The sequence below is a fragment of the Macrobrachium nipponense genome, chromosome 26 (genome assembly GCF_015104395.2).
Source record: "Macrobrachium nipponense isolate FS-2020 chromosome 26, ASM1510439v2, whole genome shotgun sequence".
NCBI lineage: Eukaryota > Metazoa > Arthropoda > Malacostraca > Decapoda > Palaemonidae > Macrobrachium > Macrobrachium nipponense.
The window spans coordinates 58,994,734-59,011,060 of NC_087215.1; the positions used below are offsets into that span (position 1 = coordinate 58,994,734).

The 16,327-nt window shown below is 49.9% G+C and overlaps 1 pseudogene; it reads left to right on the top strand.

Moving 5' to 3' along the window:
• The first annotated feature begins 1,509 nt into the window (after positions 1-1,509).
• The window catches only part of LOC135199917 (transcription elongation factor S-II-like), a 68,996-nt pseudogene continuing 54,178 nt past the window's right edge, over positions 1,510-16,327 (top strand).

Consider the following 16,327-nt stretch of genomic DNA (forward strand, 5'->3'; position numbering starts at 1 on the left):
GAAACTATTGGGATTGGTGCGAGCTCTTAAAAGATGGACATAATTTGTATTTCTTGCATAAGGAGAGTCGACGTGTTGATGATGAGACTTGGTTTACATGAACATACCGAGAAAATAAAATTGAAAAGAAAAATGCACGAGAGACATCTATGCAACCATCTTTTTATTTTTTTTATTTTTTTTTATTTTTTTTTGTAACAGCCGTTTCAATTAGCCTTTGCAGGCAAACTAATATTCTGAACCATTTTAATGGAATAGAGCCTATGCCGCTAAATTACTACAGTAATCACAGCTTTTGGACCTTGTTCATCTCAAAGACACATGCATCTCGCAGCCAAACTATAGTAGTATATTAGTACTAATAGATCAAAGTTTTTGCACCTAAGCTGTTTCAGCGGTCCTAAGCTTCTACAGTTCATTATATTCCAATAGACCTAAGCATTTGAAGCAAACTCTTTCAATAAGAGTCAGCTTATTTTACGGTAGGCTTTCGGGCGACTTGGCGTAGTTTATATTTGATTTGGCGGGAGAGAGAGAGAGAGAGAGAGAGAGAGAGAGACGAAGGGAGAGAGAGAGATGAGAGAGAGAGAGAGAGAGAGAGAGAGAGAGTGAGTGAGTTTAAGACCATCTTCTCGCTAGCTATCGTAGGAAAGACAATTACTGGAACGCAAATAGCTTGGCTTTGTTATTTTACACAAATTTCCTGGAATGAATATGTCACCGCTTGCTCATAAAGAGTCTAGTAATTCATGATTTAACAAATTAAAGTGATTAAAACTTTATGAGCACAAGCCTGTGATAATGTCAAAGGTTGTGCGCATTAAGAATTCGTGCTTTTTTCGCAAGAGGGTGAGCTGGTGTTATTGTTCTTTATACTCTTCTTCTCTAGCTGTAAGAGAAGGTCAATATTTCGTTTCGATAGGATGAGGAGACTGAGAACGAAGGAAATATGTCGTCAGAGGAGACAGTTTTTTCCTTATTATTTCAAAGTATCTTGTGAATTCTCATTTGCTTTTAATGGTAGAACTGTTGGTTTAGCACAGATTATTACCAAAATTGAAAATGTTTTATATAGAAAGATTTTTACAGAAGAGAAAGATCCATTGCATATTACTTTAGTTATCCCTTTTACGGAATTGTTATTTTTAAGACGCAAGTGGCTGCTATATCTAGTTTTTGGCGGAAATATAGCCAGCGCCACCTAGCGCTTGTTTGGAAGCACCGTCTTGAATTCCGATCTTCATTAAACTCACCATCGTAGACATCACCCAACTTTAAAGCAAGAGCAACTCGGAATGTGAATGTTTATTTTCTGATACCTCAAGGATAAGTGAGGCAGTTGATTACATATTAATTTTACGGATGAAAACGTTGCATTGAAAAGATATCCAAAGAAAAAAACACGTCCTCTCGCCTCCGTCGACATTCGACTCCCGCGCCATCTAGTGACTGGTTTCGCGCGCGTAACATTCCCTCCGTCCGCGGGGTTTCCCCCTTGAATCATCTCTTGTCCGAATGACAACAGTCGTCGCCGGCGTCTCTTCACGAGAGCGTTACGCTGCAGGACCAAGCTTTTCCTGACTTAAATCTCGGACTCCCGTTTTCGGCATTGAGGATCATGGGTTGCGAAGAGGAGGTCCTCCGCATCAAGAAGAAGCTGGACAAGATGACGTCCAGCGATGGTGTTAGTGGATAATTGCGCCCTTGTATAGTGAGTGTGTGTGCGAAGGGGACCCAGATGCTTTTGTGTTCATGTCACTTAGGCGGAGTTGAAAGGAGTGCATGGGCTTTTTCGGGGCAGAGCCCAGGTCATTTCGGACCCCAATGGGACTCCTATCGGGCTCTTATCCCATCAGCTGGTGGCCCGTGACCTTTTGGGGTTGGAACGTTGCCAGCCAGGGGGTTTTGATGTCGGATTTCTTGGGTTTTGGGTGAAATCATGACTTGAAGGGGTTGACAGTTTGGAAGAATGATGATCTGCGAAGGCGTCAGGTGAATTTGAATCCACAGCAGGAGAAAAACACTAGTAGCCCTTTTGGCCAAAGTCCGTTGCTAATTGTCATTAGCTTAGTTAAGGTCTTACCTTTTTGCAAAGCAGTTTAGCCAAATGTGAATGACGTCGGTCGGTATTAGTAGGACAAGACTTAGAATATTGACTAACTTGCTACCCTACTACCTAGCTACCTAATATAGGTAGCTAAGGTCTGGGCTATTAGCAAGGTCCTTATCCTAATGACGTAAATTAGTTTCATGTAAAGTAATATTAGCTTTATTTGTGTGTAAAATAACACTAGTTTGAGCCACAAACAGTTTGGAAAAGTGATGCTGACCTAGGCTAAGTTGTTAGCTACTTTTTAGCCAAGGACACTTAGGCTACCTAATTGGCATTTATAGGTAGTGATGGACATTCGATTCTAGCTTAGGCTAGTCTTGCTCCCTGTCCAGAATGGTTTAAAGTAATTTCACTTCAAAAATCTAAGCTATCTCATCAACTGCCTCAACTTGTCCTAAACCCGGACAAGTGATCGTACCCCACTTATTGAAATGATCTCGCACAGCTTTTATTTCCATCTCAGATCTTCAATTTGTGGTCAGCAATATCCAGAATTGTTCCAAGGTCTTAAGAAATATGTAATATATTTTTTATATATATAAATATATATTTATATATATGTTTATATATACCTATATTTATATAATATAGATTTTACATATATGTATAAGTATTTATATATTTTTATTTATATTTTATATATTTATGTATATATATATAATATATATATGTATAGAAATATTATCTATATTTATTTATTTATATAGAGGTCTAAAAGTTTTCATGGAAGGATATGCCCTATCAACAGGTTATCATAATTGCTAAGAGAAGTGAAGTTGCTAAGAAGTCAAAATTACTTGAACCTTCCCGAACCAAGATTATTTATATACGTATATGTAGGATATATATATAGGTTATGCATTATATATGTATATACATGTAATTATATATATATATATATATATATAGATATATATGTGTGTGTGTATATATATATGAGTGTATATATATATATATATATATATATATATATACATATTTATATATATATATTATATATATATATAGTCTATCTATACATATATATATATATATATATATATATTAGTATTTATATATGACATTATTTATATATTTAAATGATCTTGCACTGCTTTTATTTCCATCTCTGATCCTCAATTTGTGTCAGCAATATCCAGAATTGTTCCAAGGTCTTAAGACGAATATCTAATATATATTTTTTTAGTAATTATATTATATATATATATATATATATATATATATATAATATATATATATATATATATATATATATATAGATAGTTAAAAGTTTTCATGGAAAGGGTATGCAACAGGTTACCATACTTGTAAGAGAAGTAAAGTTTTATATGTAATATATATAGTGAGAAAGAACAAATACAAAAAATATACGAACAAAAATGCTAATGTGTGCTTTGGGTGTTAGTGGGTTTTCAGTGTTTTTTTCCACATTTTTCTCTTGAACCAATTACTGTACTCCATGTTTGATCAAAATCAACGATGGAAATAACAGTGGAATGAGGTTGTATCTACCAATGTGCAACTGTAACTATGAGAAAAGATGGCTAAGTCCCTAGGATATTTGGATGTTACAATTTATAGGTAGTCTGTGGTTTGTTTATGATGACTAATGTAGAGTTTCAGTCAAATCCTGTCTTCTAATTTGTGTTAGGCTCTACAACTTGTCTGCACCGTAGGTTTAAATAGGTAGGCAAGTCATTTAGCTACAAAAGAGAAGTCTATGACTTCACCCACCTAAAATTAATACTCTTGGCACTGCTGCCATAATAATATCGGAGCATATTGTGAGTGAGGACATATCTCCAAGTACAGCAGAATGCAAGTGAAGATAAGTGTGAATGATAGTGAAATTAAGAATTGTTTTTAACATGTCATAGTGCAAAACAGAATTAACACCTTGATTATTCACCTGGTCTTTGGCATTATACAGTCGTTAATCAGGTTAACATGTCCTAACCCTTAATGGACAGGTACCAGCATATGAGTAGCAATAACAGGTTTTGGGTGGTGGATGGATTCACTCGTGAGCCATCAGTTGTACTCAACCATTGATATGGGGGTGGGGGGAATAAGGCAGGAAAGAGGTTCCATTACTTCTGTAGCCCATAAATTCACTAATAGCAACTTTTAGAGTGGCCAAGATCAACTAAGTAGGCAGCTCTTGAGTTAGTTTGGGATCTTGACTTTAAGGGGAGCATGTACTGCCTTTATGATAGCATGTCAGATATAATTGTAATTTGTTCCGATACGTAATACAAACCATCGGTCCTTTAACAATAGGAATAGGAAGTAGCTAGCGGCAGCTGGAACGGTCGTAAGCTTCGAACAAGGGGAGAACGGTAGTTAACTGCTTGTCCGATCGTCGCGCGCCGCGCGACTGGGAGGTAAACAAATCACTTTTGCTTTCGGCCGTGTGTGGGAAGGACGTGTTCGCCATCGCTCTGCCCGCTTGTCGTTTGCTTCAATTCTTGAGTATTTGGTTTCTATTTCTGTGTATCAGGAGTGATAGTAAGTACTTTTTTCTCTATTTCAATTGATTACAATGAGTGAATCAGAGGAAATTGAAATTTCACCGCGCCCTCCAGTCGCCCGTAGAGTGTGTCCCGGGCTGGAGGGACGTAAATGTGGGGGGTTCAGGTCCTTTGTGGAGGTGGACCCCCACGAGGTTTGTTCTCGTTGTCGAGGGCGAGAGTGCTCTCGTAACGAGCCATGTATGGTTTGTATGGATTGGTCCGAGGCGCAGTGGGTGCTGTACGAGGGCAGGAAGAGACTTAGGCCGGCCAAGAAGTCATCGGAAAGTCCAGTGACTCCTTTGGTGACGGACACTTCGTCCTCTTTCCTGCCTCCCGGCCAGCCCCCACGCTTTGCGCCTTCCCCTGCGGGGGGGGTAGCGGAGTCCGTCTCCTCTCTCGATCCGTCGAGTGTGGAGGAGGGCGCCCGCTACCCGGACGTACAGTTGTATTCGGGGTCTTCTGTCCGCTCTGGGGGGGGAATTTCGCCCCCCAGGCGCGGGGAAGCCCCTCCTATTAACCCGACTCTTGCTTCCGCAGGTGTGCCAGCAGCGAAGGACGACTTGGGACAGGTGTGGGAGTCGCTGGGACTGCAGGGAGTGCCCAGTATCCAGGGGTTGCTGCAGCGGTTGGCGGGGTCGGCCGTGGTCACTCATGGTGCGGTGACCACCACGACGACCACATTAACTACCCCTGCGTATGAGATGCCACCACATCTTGTATATACGCCTCACATAATGTCGGTGACACCCACGGTGGCAGTACAAAAACCAATTGCCGCCGTTCCAAAGAGGACGATGCCACCACCACCTGGATTTTTCCTTTGCCGACCCCGGACTTCCGCTGCCCCAAGAGTACCCCCTGACCTGCCGCCAGTGCCACGGATGTCGGTGACTGTCGACAGGACGCCTGGCTCTCCCTTAGTACCTGCCGTGCCTGCCGTACCTGTGGCCGCTCCAGCGACTCTTTCCTTTTCAGGTACACATTCAATTTCAGATGTTCCTGCTGTTCCTGCTGTTCCCGGACCTGTTCCTGCCGTTCCCGCTGCTGGTGTTGCTGTAACAGTCTCAGGTCCTTCCGGACAGGTGCAGTCGGGCCCTGTTGCTTCGGCAACTGCCCCGGCTCCCTCCTGGATGGAAGACCTGACGTCTGTCCTGCGGAGCCTGGCGAAGAAGAAGAGGAAGAGGAAGAAGGTGTCGTCGTCGTCTTCATCGTCTTCTTCGTCGTCTGCTGCCTCTCCTTCCCCTTCGACTTCTAAGGCCAAACAGCCGAAGAAGAAGAAGGTTGCCTCCTCCCCCCCTAAGAAGACTCCTTCGGGATCTTCTAAGGGCCCGGCTCGCACAGGCGAGCTGGGGAGCTCTTCTGCTGGTCCTCCTGTTCCTTCGGGTGCGGGGCCCGTCGCTTCTTCTGCAAAGAAGAAGTCGACGGGGACCAGAGGTGCATCAGCTTCGGCTGGTGCGTCCTCACCTGGTGCTAGTGGTTCTGCCGCTAAGCCAGGTTCCGTCTCGGCTGCTTCTCGTTCGCGAGAAGCACCGAGTGGACGCTCTTCTAAAGAGGACCGTCCAGCCAAAGTTTCGACGACCGAGCTCGCTCGCCGTCAAAACAGCGGCACGGAGCAGAAGACTGGCGAGAGTCGTGCACACGACTCTCGCCAGGCCACTGGACGCTCTCGCAGCGACCAGCCGGCTGCTCGGGCTGACGTGACGGTCACTGACCGGCACGGGTTGAGGCGAGGAAGGAAGGAGTCCCCACGGCCGCCGGTACCAGCCACGGCTAGTACCAGCGTGAGCGCGCCGAGAGGACGCTGGCCGGTCTCGACGCGAAAGGGAGCCTAGCAGTCACCCGTCCGCCGCTCCCGATGGGACCGGGCGGAGACGGTGACCAGCGGCAGCATCGCCTGACGCTAGAGAGCGGTCTCGACGTTCTCAGCCGAGCAATCGCCCCAGGCGAGCGGCGACGCTAGGCCTGCTGCTAGACCGTCACCGCGGGTTGACGATCGGCAGCAGCCCTACTACGCACGCTGGTCCTGCCAGCGAGCTGCGGGGGGGGGAGGGGGGAGCGTCAGGTCTGCCTCTCCTATACCTTCAACCTCCTCGGGCTATACCGGGAGGAGCGAGGTACCAAGGAGCGATCACGAGAGGTGCGCCGCTCGTGACCCAGCTATGACGCCGTACGGCTCAGGCACGGTCTTAGGACCGACCAGGACGTACGCGCAAGTAGTTGGAGGCGACCGTCAGGGGTCTGTCGCTGTTCCTCCTTCTGAAGGAGGAGTATCGAGGGATATGCTCTTGTTGGAGGGACTGGACGGTCCTACTCCACAGGACGCTGTGACGCCCGAGATACAGAGGAACTTCGCGGAAGTCATTAAGCTTGATGCGGTCTGCATAATGGCCTCGCGGAAGGATCGCCGCTACCACCATCAGAGCCCACGTCCCGGCTCGAGTCATTTTGGGGTCCCAAGAGGGAGCCCAAAATGATGATGGGGTTGCCACGATCAGAGCTTGCGGACTCAGTCCTGGATCAGGTGGAGAATCTCGTCTCAGGACGGGAGGACTCGCTAAAATCCGGACGGTCCTCTAAGCTGCTTCCTCCTCCTCTACAGCGGCAGAGGCGTTTCTACGTGCCATCAGAAGACCCGATACTGCCGAAACAGGTTAACCCGGAGTTAGCGAGGCTGACTCCAGGTGTGTCCCTGCAGCAGCTCCTGTCGGAGAACCTATGGTTCTCGCAGCAGGAGGCACTTGCCCTGGAATCTACCGCTATGGCAGCATTCCAGGCAGTTTCCTGGTTGGATTTGTGGTCCCTCACAATATCCAAGGTGGCGGCCGGCTCCGGGAGTTCTGCTCTCGAAGACGACGCTTCCTTCAGGAGACTGTGCCAGTCTGGAGGAAGAGCAATCTCTTACCTCGCCCATCAGACTGCTAACCTGTGGGCCAACTTGGTTCTTCGGCGTAGGGACGCAGTCCTTACCCGAGTGACCAAGGCTGGGCGTGAGGCGGCACTCGGCTAAGAAATGGACCTCTTAGGAGTTCCCCAGCTCTCTTTCCTGGAGAGATGGTGGACGCTGCGGTGGAACGGCGGCGCACTGACGAGAGTGACCGCTTAGTCCACCAGGCAGTCTCGAAGGTTTCTGGGCAACCTCGAGTAACTGCGGCCAAACCAAAGAGCTTGGCTAGCGCTTCCACGGCGGCGAAGACGGTTGCACCGTCCAAACCCCGTGCGAAGACTCCAGCTGTTTCAACTTCTGCGAGAGGAGGCCGCAATCAGCCCTCCTCCCAGCCCTCCTTTCCCCGAGGAAGTGCTGGAAAGAAGTCGAAACGAGGAGGGAAACGCTAGGGACGGCGTTCCCCCTCACCTGCTGCCGGAAGTGGGGGGGTGCCTGGCGAGCCATTGGGCGACTTGGCAGCGCTACGGCGCCGAGAACTGGATAGTAGACGTCCTTCGGGAGGGATATCTACTACCCTTCGAGTCTCGCACCCCCCCTCATCTCCAAACCGGTCCATCTACAGACCTATGTCCGGGGATCAGCAAAGGACAACGCTCTTCGACAGGAGATCAAGACCATGCTGGCGAAACGAGCTGTAGAAATCGTGGAGGACCAGTCACCAGGCTTTTACAGCCGCCTCTTCCTAGTGGAGAAGGCATCGGGGGGCTGGCGCCCGGTGATAGACCTCTCTCCCCTGAACCGCTTTCGTTCGCACGACGCGGTTCACGATGGAGTCGGCACGCTCAGTGCTCGACTCGATCAGGGGAACGATTTCATGCTTTCGGTGGACCTGAAGGACGCGTATTTTCAAATACCCATCCATCAGTCCTCCAGAAAGTACCTCCGCTTCATCTTCGACGGGACGGTGTACCAATTCAGGGCACTTTGTTTCGGTCTCTCAACCGCCCCACAGGTGTTCACGCGAGTGTTCACTCTGGTGTCGGCTTGGGCCCATTCGAACGGGATACGTCTTCTGAGGTATCTCGACGATTGGCTAGTCCTGGCGAGCTCCCGCTCGCAGTTGCTACAGGACAGAGATCGACTCCTCAAGTTTTGCCGCGATCTGGGGATCGTGATAAACTACGAGAAGTCCGATCTCGAACCCAAAGCAGAAGATGAAGTATCCCTGGGTATGCTGATAGATACGGTAGCAGGGCAAGTCTTTCCCGCAGACTTGCGTATCAGCAAATTCAGGAGGCAGCCGGCCGGTTCCTGTCGCGGCAGGAACAGGCAGCACAGCAATGGCAAGTCGTGATCGGCCATCTGTCGTCACTCGAGAAGTTAGTCCCTCACGGGCGTCTTCACTGCGGTCTCTCAGTGGAGGCTAAGGGAGAGTTGGTCTCAGGCCAAGGATCCTCCTTACTTTCCCGTGGCTATCACGGACAAGGTGAGGCAGGACCTAGCCTGGTGGCTCGACGACAAGAACCTCTTAAGAGGAGTGCCCATACGCACTCCCCCCCCGGAGATGCTTCTGTTCTCAGACGCATCAACCGAGGGATGGGGCGCACACCTGGAGGAGTTGCTGACTGCAGGTGTGTGGGACCATCACGAGAAGCACCTTCACATCAATGTCCTGGAACTCAAGGCGGCGTTCAACGCTCTCCAAGAGTTTTCGGGACCGCTTGGTGGACACTCAGTGGTGTTTGATGTGCGACAACACCACAGTAGTGGCATATGTCAACAAGCAGGGGGGGCTAGTGTCTCTTCCGCTCCATCAGTTGACGGTGCAGGTGCACGAGTGGGCCACGGCTCACTCGATAGAGCTGTCAGCACGCTACATTCCAGGCAAGAGGAATGTAGTAGCAGACAAGCTCAGTCGTCGGGATCAGGTGATAGGGACCGAATGGTCTCTACACCAAGATGTGGCGGAAAGGCTCTTCAACCTGTGGGGGCGACCGGTCGTAGACCTGTTCGCCACCCGGCACAACAGAAGATCCAGGTGTTTCTTCTCGGCCGTGCCGGACCCATGGGCAAGCTGCAGAGGACGCTCTCCCAACACCCCTGGGACAACCTCTTCGCTTACGCCTTTCCTCCCTTCTGTCTGATTCGGAAAGTGATCAGTCGAGCGCTGGTCACTCCCAACCTCAGAATGATCCTGGTGGCTCCCAAACGGCCACAAGCCGTTTGGTATCCGGACCTGCTGGCTCTTCTTGCAGACGCACCGAGAGAGCTACCCAACTGGCACAACCTTCTAGCCCAGCCACACGTAGAACGGTACCACCGCGCAGTCCAGTCCCTTCAACTTCACGGCTGGCTGTTATCCACCATCTCTTGCGAACGAGAGGCTTTTCTCGTAGCGCAGCAACAGAGATGGCTGGACAGTCAGACATTCCTCTGCAGCTGTATACCAGGGGAAGTGGGCCGTCTTCTGTGGTTGGTGTCGTAGACAGGGTTTGTCTCCTCTCAGAGCCACTCTCAGCAGGTAGCGGATTTCCTCGTGTTTCTTCGCCGAGAGAAGCTCCTCTCAGTACCCACAGTTAAAGGATATAGAGCAGCACTGGCGCTCGTCCTAAAACTGAGGGGACTGGACATCACCGAATTCGTTCGAGATATCCCTTGCTAATGAGGAGCTTCGAAGGTCTTGCCCACCCAGGGAACTCAGGCCCCCTGCGTGGGACGTGACTCTCGTCCTTAGGAGTCTGACTCGAACACCGTTCGAGCCACTCCGCCGAGTCGTCAGACAGGGATCTGACCCTCAAGACCCTCTTCTTGCTGGCCCTGGCATCGGCGAAGAGAGTAGGGGAACTACATGGCCTTTCTTATGATGTTAAACATACCAGAGGCTGGGGATCTGTGACGCTCGATTTCGTCCCGAACTTCGTAGCTAAGACTCAGAATCCGTCGATCCCTGACGACAGGTTCAGTCTTTCACGATCCCCTCCCTGCTGGACTTTACAGATAACGATGCGGATGAGATGCTGCTTTGTCCTGTGAGGGCGCTACGGCGCTATCTGAAGAGAACTCGACATCTCAGGCCTGAGTGTCGACGCCTCTTCGTTAGCACTGGGGTCACCAAGAAAGAAGTCCAAGAAACACTTTTCTTTCTTTCTGGCTACGTGAGGTGATCAGGAGAGCGTACGAAGTGATGGTAGCGACGACATCGTACGCTCCGACCGAGAGCCCACGAAGTCAGAGGTATCGGACCCTCCTTAGCGTTCCGTAAGAACTTCTCCGTGGCGCAGGTCCTGAAGGCAGGTGTCTGGGCCAACCAGAACCACCTTACGTCCTTCTACCTTCGGGATATTGCCCACAAGTCCTTGGATACTTTTTTCCTTGGGACCTGTGGTGGCTGCTCAACACGTTGTGTAAGCTTACCCAGCACCCGAGCAGGCAGCACAGCATCGATTCCTGTTATGACTGGAGAATGCATGTGTGAATGAGAGAGTGACTGGCTTCTCTTCACCATCTTTTTCTACCTCTACCTGTGGGCAGAGGGATACGGTCGTTACCTTGCTGGAAAGGAAGTCAGATGCAGGTAAGCTATTCAACAGAGCTCCATCCTATCTCTTTAACTAGAGATAGGAGTAAATATCCACCACTTCTCCAACAAGGGGGAGAAGTGGATGCCAACATGAGACAAACCCATTACTTTACATTGGCTCATGTAAAGGAAAAAGTTCTTACAATGCTGGTACAAAGAGATACGCTTGCCTCTCTCTTAGTACTCGGCCCAGAGGTCTGACCATTGATCCTGCGGTGCACACCCCGATCAATCGGACAGAGGCTTGGATCCCTCCCTCGCTCTTACGACCAGGGAGGCATTCCAGGGATGGACGAACACCAGTCTGTTCATCAAAAGACTCAGATTCCACCACCAAAAGAAGTGAGTCTTCCTATTGTTAAAGGACCGATGGTTTGTATTACGTATCGGAACAAATGACAATTTGTCGAAAATTGCATTTTTCCTAACTATACAAACCTGAGGTCCTTTAACATAAAGTCCCTCCTCATGCCACCCCTCACTCTGCGTATTTTGCATGGGCCAAAAGCAAAAGTGATTTGTTTACCTCCCAGTCGCGCGGCGCGCGACGTCGGACAAGCAGTTAACTACCGTTCTCCCTTGTTCGAAGCTTACGACCGTTCCAGCTGCCGCTAGCTACTTCCTATTCCTATTGTTAAAGGACCTCAGGTTTGTATAGTTAGGAACAAAAAAAATGCAATTTTCGACAATTGTCATTTTTCAAAGAAATATTAGAAAATACATGTATAATCCCAAAATGTTACTGCATCTTTGGTCTCGGTAAATTTGCGTAAATATTTTATAACAAATAATCTCAGAATTTGTTGCTGATTTTAGTTCTGACCTGTTTTGATATTGTGAGTTGTAATTATAACTTTTTAAAATAGAATTAAATTATTTGTTAGAAAAATCATGTATAACTTTGTAAAATTTGTGATCCTCTTGTAAAAGAGGCCCCACAACAGGTTGTAAATAGTCTGTAAATTTCTTGTGGAAGGTAGGGAAGATTAAATTTTTTGTATTTTTGTTACAAAATCAGGTGCATTAGCATATCTTCCTCTTTCCATTGATGTGTTTTTTCTTAAACTGGCCAACTTCAAAGTTTCTCCGGCATGGGTTCTGCAGACGGAATTTTTAGCCCGGCTTTTAAGGGTTGACACTCATGGCTAATAGAACCAAAATTATTAGCTAATTATTTCTAAAAGTTATGACACATAAGGAAGATAATACACCACTAAATTGGAGAATGCCAGGTAAATTTTCATTTGAAGTAAAAAAAAAAAATAATGTAGATAAATCACTGTCCCATTGTAAGTGTTATACAGTGGACCACCATATTCACATTCTCGAGATTCACAGACTCGTGTATTCGCAGATTTCTCTATGGACCATATCTACCCGTTATTTGTGGGAAATTCACATGTTCTTGGTATTTTTCTGTGAGAAATATCCTCAAATTACTGTATTTTCATATAAATGTCATGATTAAATGCACTTTTTGTGATAACTGTTTAAAAAAATCTAGTTTAAACTAACAAAATAGGCAGTTCTCAGCGTTTGTTCCGATATGGTATACAAACCGTCAGTCCTTTACAATAGGAAGGTACTTAACGGCAGCTGAACCGGTCGTAAGCTTTTTGAACAAGGGGTCCGGTAGTTAACTACTTGTCCGGCAGTTAGCGGTACGCTCGACTGCGAGGCGAGGAGCCACTTTGCTTTCAGCAGCGCGCGTGGATGGACGTGCTGCTCTTCGTCTCTCTGCCCGCTTCTGTCGTATGCTTTGTTTTCTTCACTGCGTGAAGGCTTTCTCACTTTTTCTTTTACTTGTGTGTATTGCAAGTACAAAAGTAAGTGCGTGTCTGTTTTACTTTTCATTTTATTATGGAAATTACTAACCAAGAGCCCGGGTATTGGGGGCCGTAAGTGTGGGGCTTTCTGCTCTTCCGTGGAGGTAGATCCTCATGATTTTTGTGCTCGGTGTTGAGGGCGTGAATGCTCTCGCGCCGAGAATTGTGATACATGTATCTTTTGTCGAGGCGCAGTGGGAGCGCTACGGGGGGAGGAAGAAGTCGCGGAAGCCGGCTAAGGAGTCGGTCAGAGGACTCCCCGGCTACGCCCTTGGTCACTGATTTGTCTTCCTCCTTTCTTCCTCCGGCTCAGCTCCCTCGTATGGCTCCTTCTCCTTCGGGGGAGGTTTCTCGTTCCCTCTCCTCCCTCGATCATTCGAGCGTAGAGGAATGGGGCCCGTCTCCTCTTCCGCAAGGAAGAAAAAGACAGGGACCAGAGGAGTGTCGGCTAGCACTGGCACCTCCTCACCTGGCGCCAGAGGTTCTGCCTCGACGCCAGGTACCATCTTGGCCTCTTGTTCGCGAGAGTCACCAAGTGTTCGCTCAGCTGCGGGTGACCGGACAGCCAAGACCCAGGCATCCGAGTTCTCTCGGTGCCAGGATCCAGGCACGGGATGGAAGACTGGAGAGAGTCGCTAGCGATCACTCTCGTGGCGTCGCACTGGTACCCAGGGTTGACGCGACGGTCCCAGACCGCTCGCGGGCTGAGACAAGGAAGCGGTCCCCTTGGTCGCCTGAACCAGCCCCGGCTGGTCCAGGCGGCGTGACGCGACAGTAGACTCTGCAGGTCCCCCGACCGCCGCTCCTACCGGGACTGGGTGGAGAGGGGAACCAGCAGCAGCTCTTCTGACGCTCGAAACCGTCGCCGCTGTCCTCGGTCCAGCCGCTGATCCGCTGATCCGTCAGCACAACGACCTCGGAGAAGGATCGCTGCTCCCACCTACCGAACCCACATTGGGCTTGGAGGTGTTCTGGGGACCTAAGAAGGAACCCAGGATGGCGGTGGGTCTGCCGCAATCAGCTTTGGCTGACAGCGTGCTTGGCCAGGTGGACGCTCTCGTCTCCAGACAGGAGGGTTCGCTTCAATCCAGTAGGTCCGCTAAGCTCTTCCTCTACCACGACAGAGGCGCTTTTTACGTGCCTTCGGAGGACCCTCTGCTGTCCAAACAGGTTAACCCGGAGATAGCCAGGCTAACTTCGGGGTGTCTGCCGCAGCTCCTGTCGGAGAACCTCTGGAGAGGTTCTCACAGCAGGAGGCACTTGCCTTGGAGGCTACCACAATGGCAGCCTTCCAAGCAGTCTCATTGCTCGACCTGTGGTCCCTCACAGTGTCGAAAACCGTGGCCTCCTTAGGGAATATCACTCCTAAAGGAGACCCGGCTTTCATGAGACTGTGCCAGTCTAGGGGGTAGGGCTATCGCTGTTCTCACCCGAGTAACCAGGGCTGCCGGGCGTGAGGCGGCTCTGGGTCTTCGCAATGGACCGGTGCGGAGCTCCTCTCTCTTCCCGGGAGAGATGGTGGACGCTGCGGTGGAAAGACGGCGCACTGACGACAGTGACCGTTTAGTACACCAGGCAGTCTCGAAGGCGTCTGGGCAGCCTCGAGTTACTGCGGCCAAACCTAAGAGTTTGGTTAGCTCTTCCTCTGCGGCCAAGACGATCGTATTGTCGAAGCCCAAAGGAAAGGCTCTGCTTTCAACTTCTTCTAGGGGCGATCGTCACCAGCCCTCCTCCCAGCCCTCCCTCTAGCCCTCCTTCTCACGAGGGGGGCCAGGTAAGAAGAAGTAGAAGACAGGTGGGAAACGCTAGGGACGGCGTTCCCCCTCACCTGCTGCTGGAAGTGGGGGGGTGCCTGGCGAGCCATTGGGCAACGTGGCAGCGCTACGGTGCGGAGACCTGGGATAGTAAACGTCCTTCGGGAGGAATATTTACTACCCTTTGAGTCTCGGCCACGCCTCACCTCCAAACCTACGTTCCTGGCTCGACCAAGGACGTGATGCTTCGGCAGGAAGTAGAAGCCATGCTTAGCAAACGAGCTGTGGAGATAGATCGTTCAGGATCAGTCGCTGGGCTTCTACAGCTGCCTCTTCCTTGTGGAGAAGTCTAGGGGTGGCTGGCGCCCGGTGATAGATCTCTCTCCCTTGAACCGTTTCGTTCGCCAAACTTGGTTCACAATGGAAACAGCACGGTCGGTGCTCGATTCCATCAGGGAGAACGACTTCATGCTTTCTGTAGATTTGAAGGATGCGTATTTCCAGATACCTGTCCATCAATCCTCCAGGAAGTACCTCCGCTACATCCTCGACGGGACGATGTACCAGTTCAGGGCACTTTGTTTCGGTCTCTCAACCACCCGACAGGTGTTCACACCAGTGTTCACGCTGGTGTCTGCTTGGGCCCACTCGGTAGGGATACGTCTCTTGAGGTATCTTGACGATTGGTTAGTCCTGAGTTGCTGCAGGACAGAGATCGACTCCTCGAATTCTACCGTGAACTGGGAATTGTGGTGAATCACGAGAAGTCAGAGCTCGAACCCAAGCAGAGGATGAAGTACCTGGGCATGCTGATCGAGACAATAGCAGGGCGAGTCTTCCCCGCAGATTCAGGGGGGCAGTAAGACGATTCCTGTCTCGACAGGAGCAACCGGCTCAGCAGTGGCAAGTTGTGATCGGCCACCTGTCGTCTCTCGAGAAGCTAGTCCCTCACGGGCGTCTTCATCTGCGGTCTCTTCAGTGGAGACTAAAGGAGTGTTGGTCACAGGCAAGGGACCCTCCCTTCTTCCCGGTGTCCCACACGGAGGAGGTGAGGCAGGACCTAGCCTGGTGGCTGGACGACAGGAACCTCGTAAGAGGAGTGCCTCCCAGAGATGCTTTTCTTCTCGGACACATCGACCGAGGGATGGGGCGCACACCTGGAGGAGTTGCTGAGTGCAGGTGTGTGTGGGACCATCACGACAAGCACCTTCACATCAACGTCCTGGAGCTCAAGGCAGTGTTCCTCGCTCTCCACGAGTTCCGGGACCGTCTGGTTGGACACTCGGTGGTGTTGATGTGCGACAACACCACAGTAGTGGCATACGTCAACAAGCAAGGGGGTCTAGTGTCCCTCCCGTTGCACCAGTTGATGCTGAAGGTGCACGAGTTGGCCACGGCACACTCAATAGAGTGTCGGCTCGCTACATTCCAGGCAAGAGGAATGTGGTAGCCGACAAGCTCAGTCGTCGGGATCAGGTGACAGAAACCGAGTGGTCCCTTCACCCAGACGTGGCGGAAAGGCTGTTCAACCGTGGGGGTGTCCAGTCGTGGATCTGTTCGCCACCAGGCACAACAGAAAACTCCAGGTTTTCTACTCGATTGTGCCGGACCCATGGGGCATGCCCCCCCCCAAAGCAGAGGACGCCCTTCAGCATCC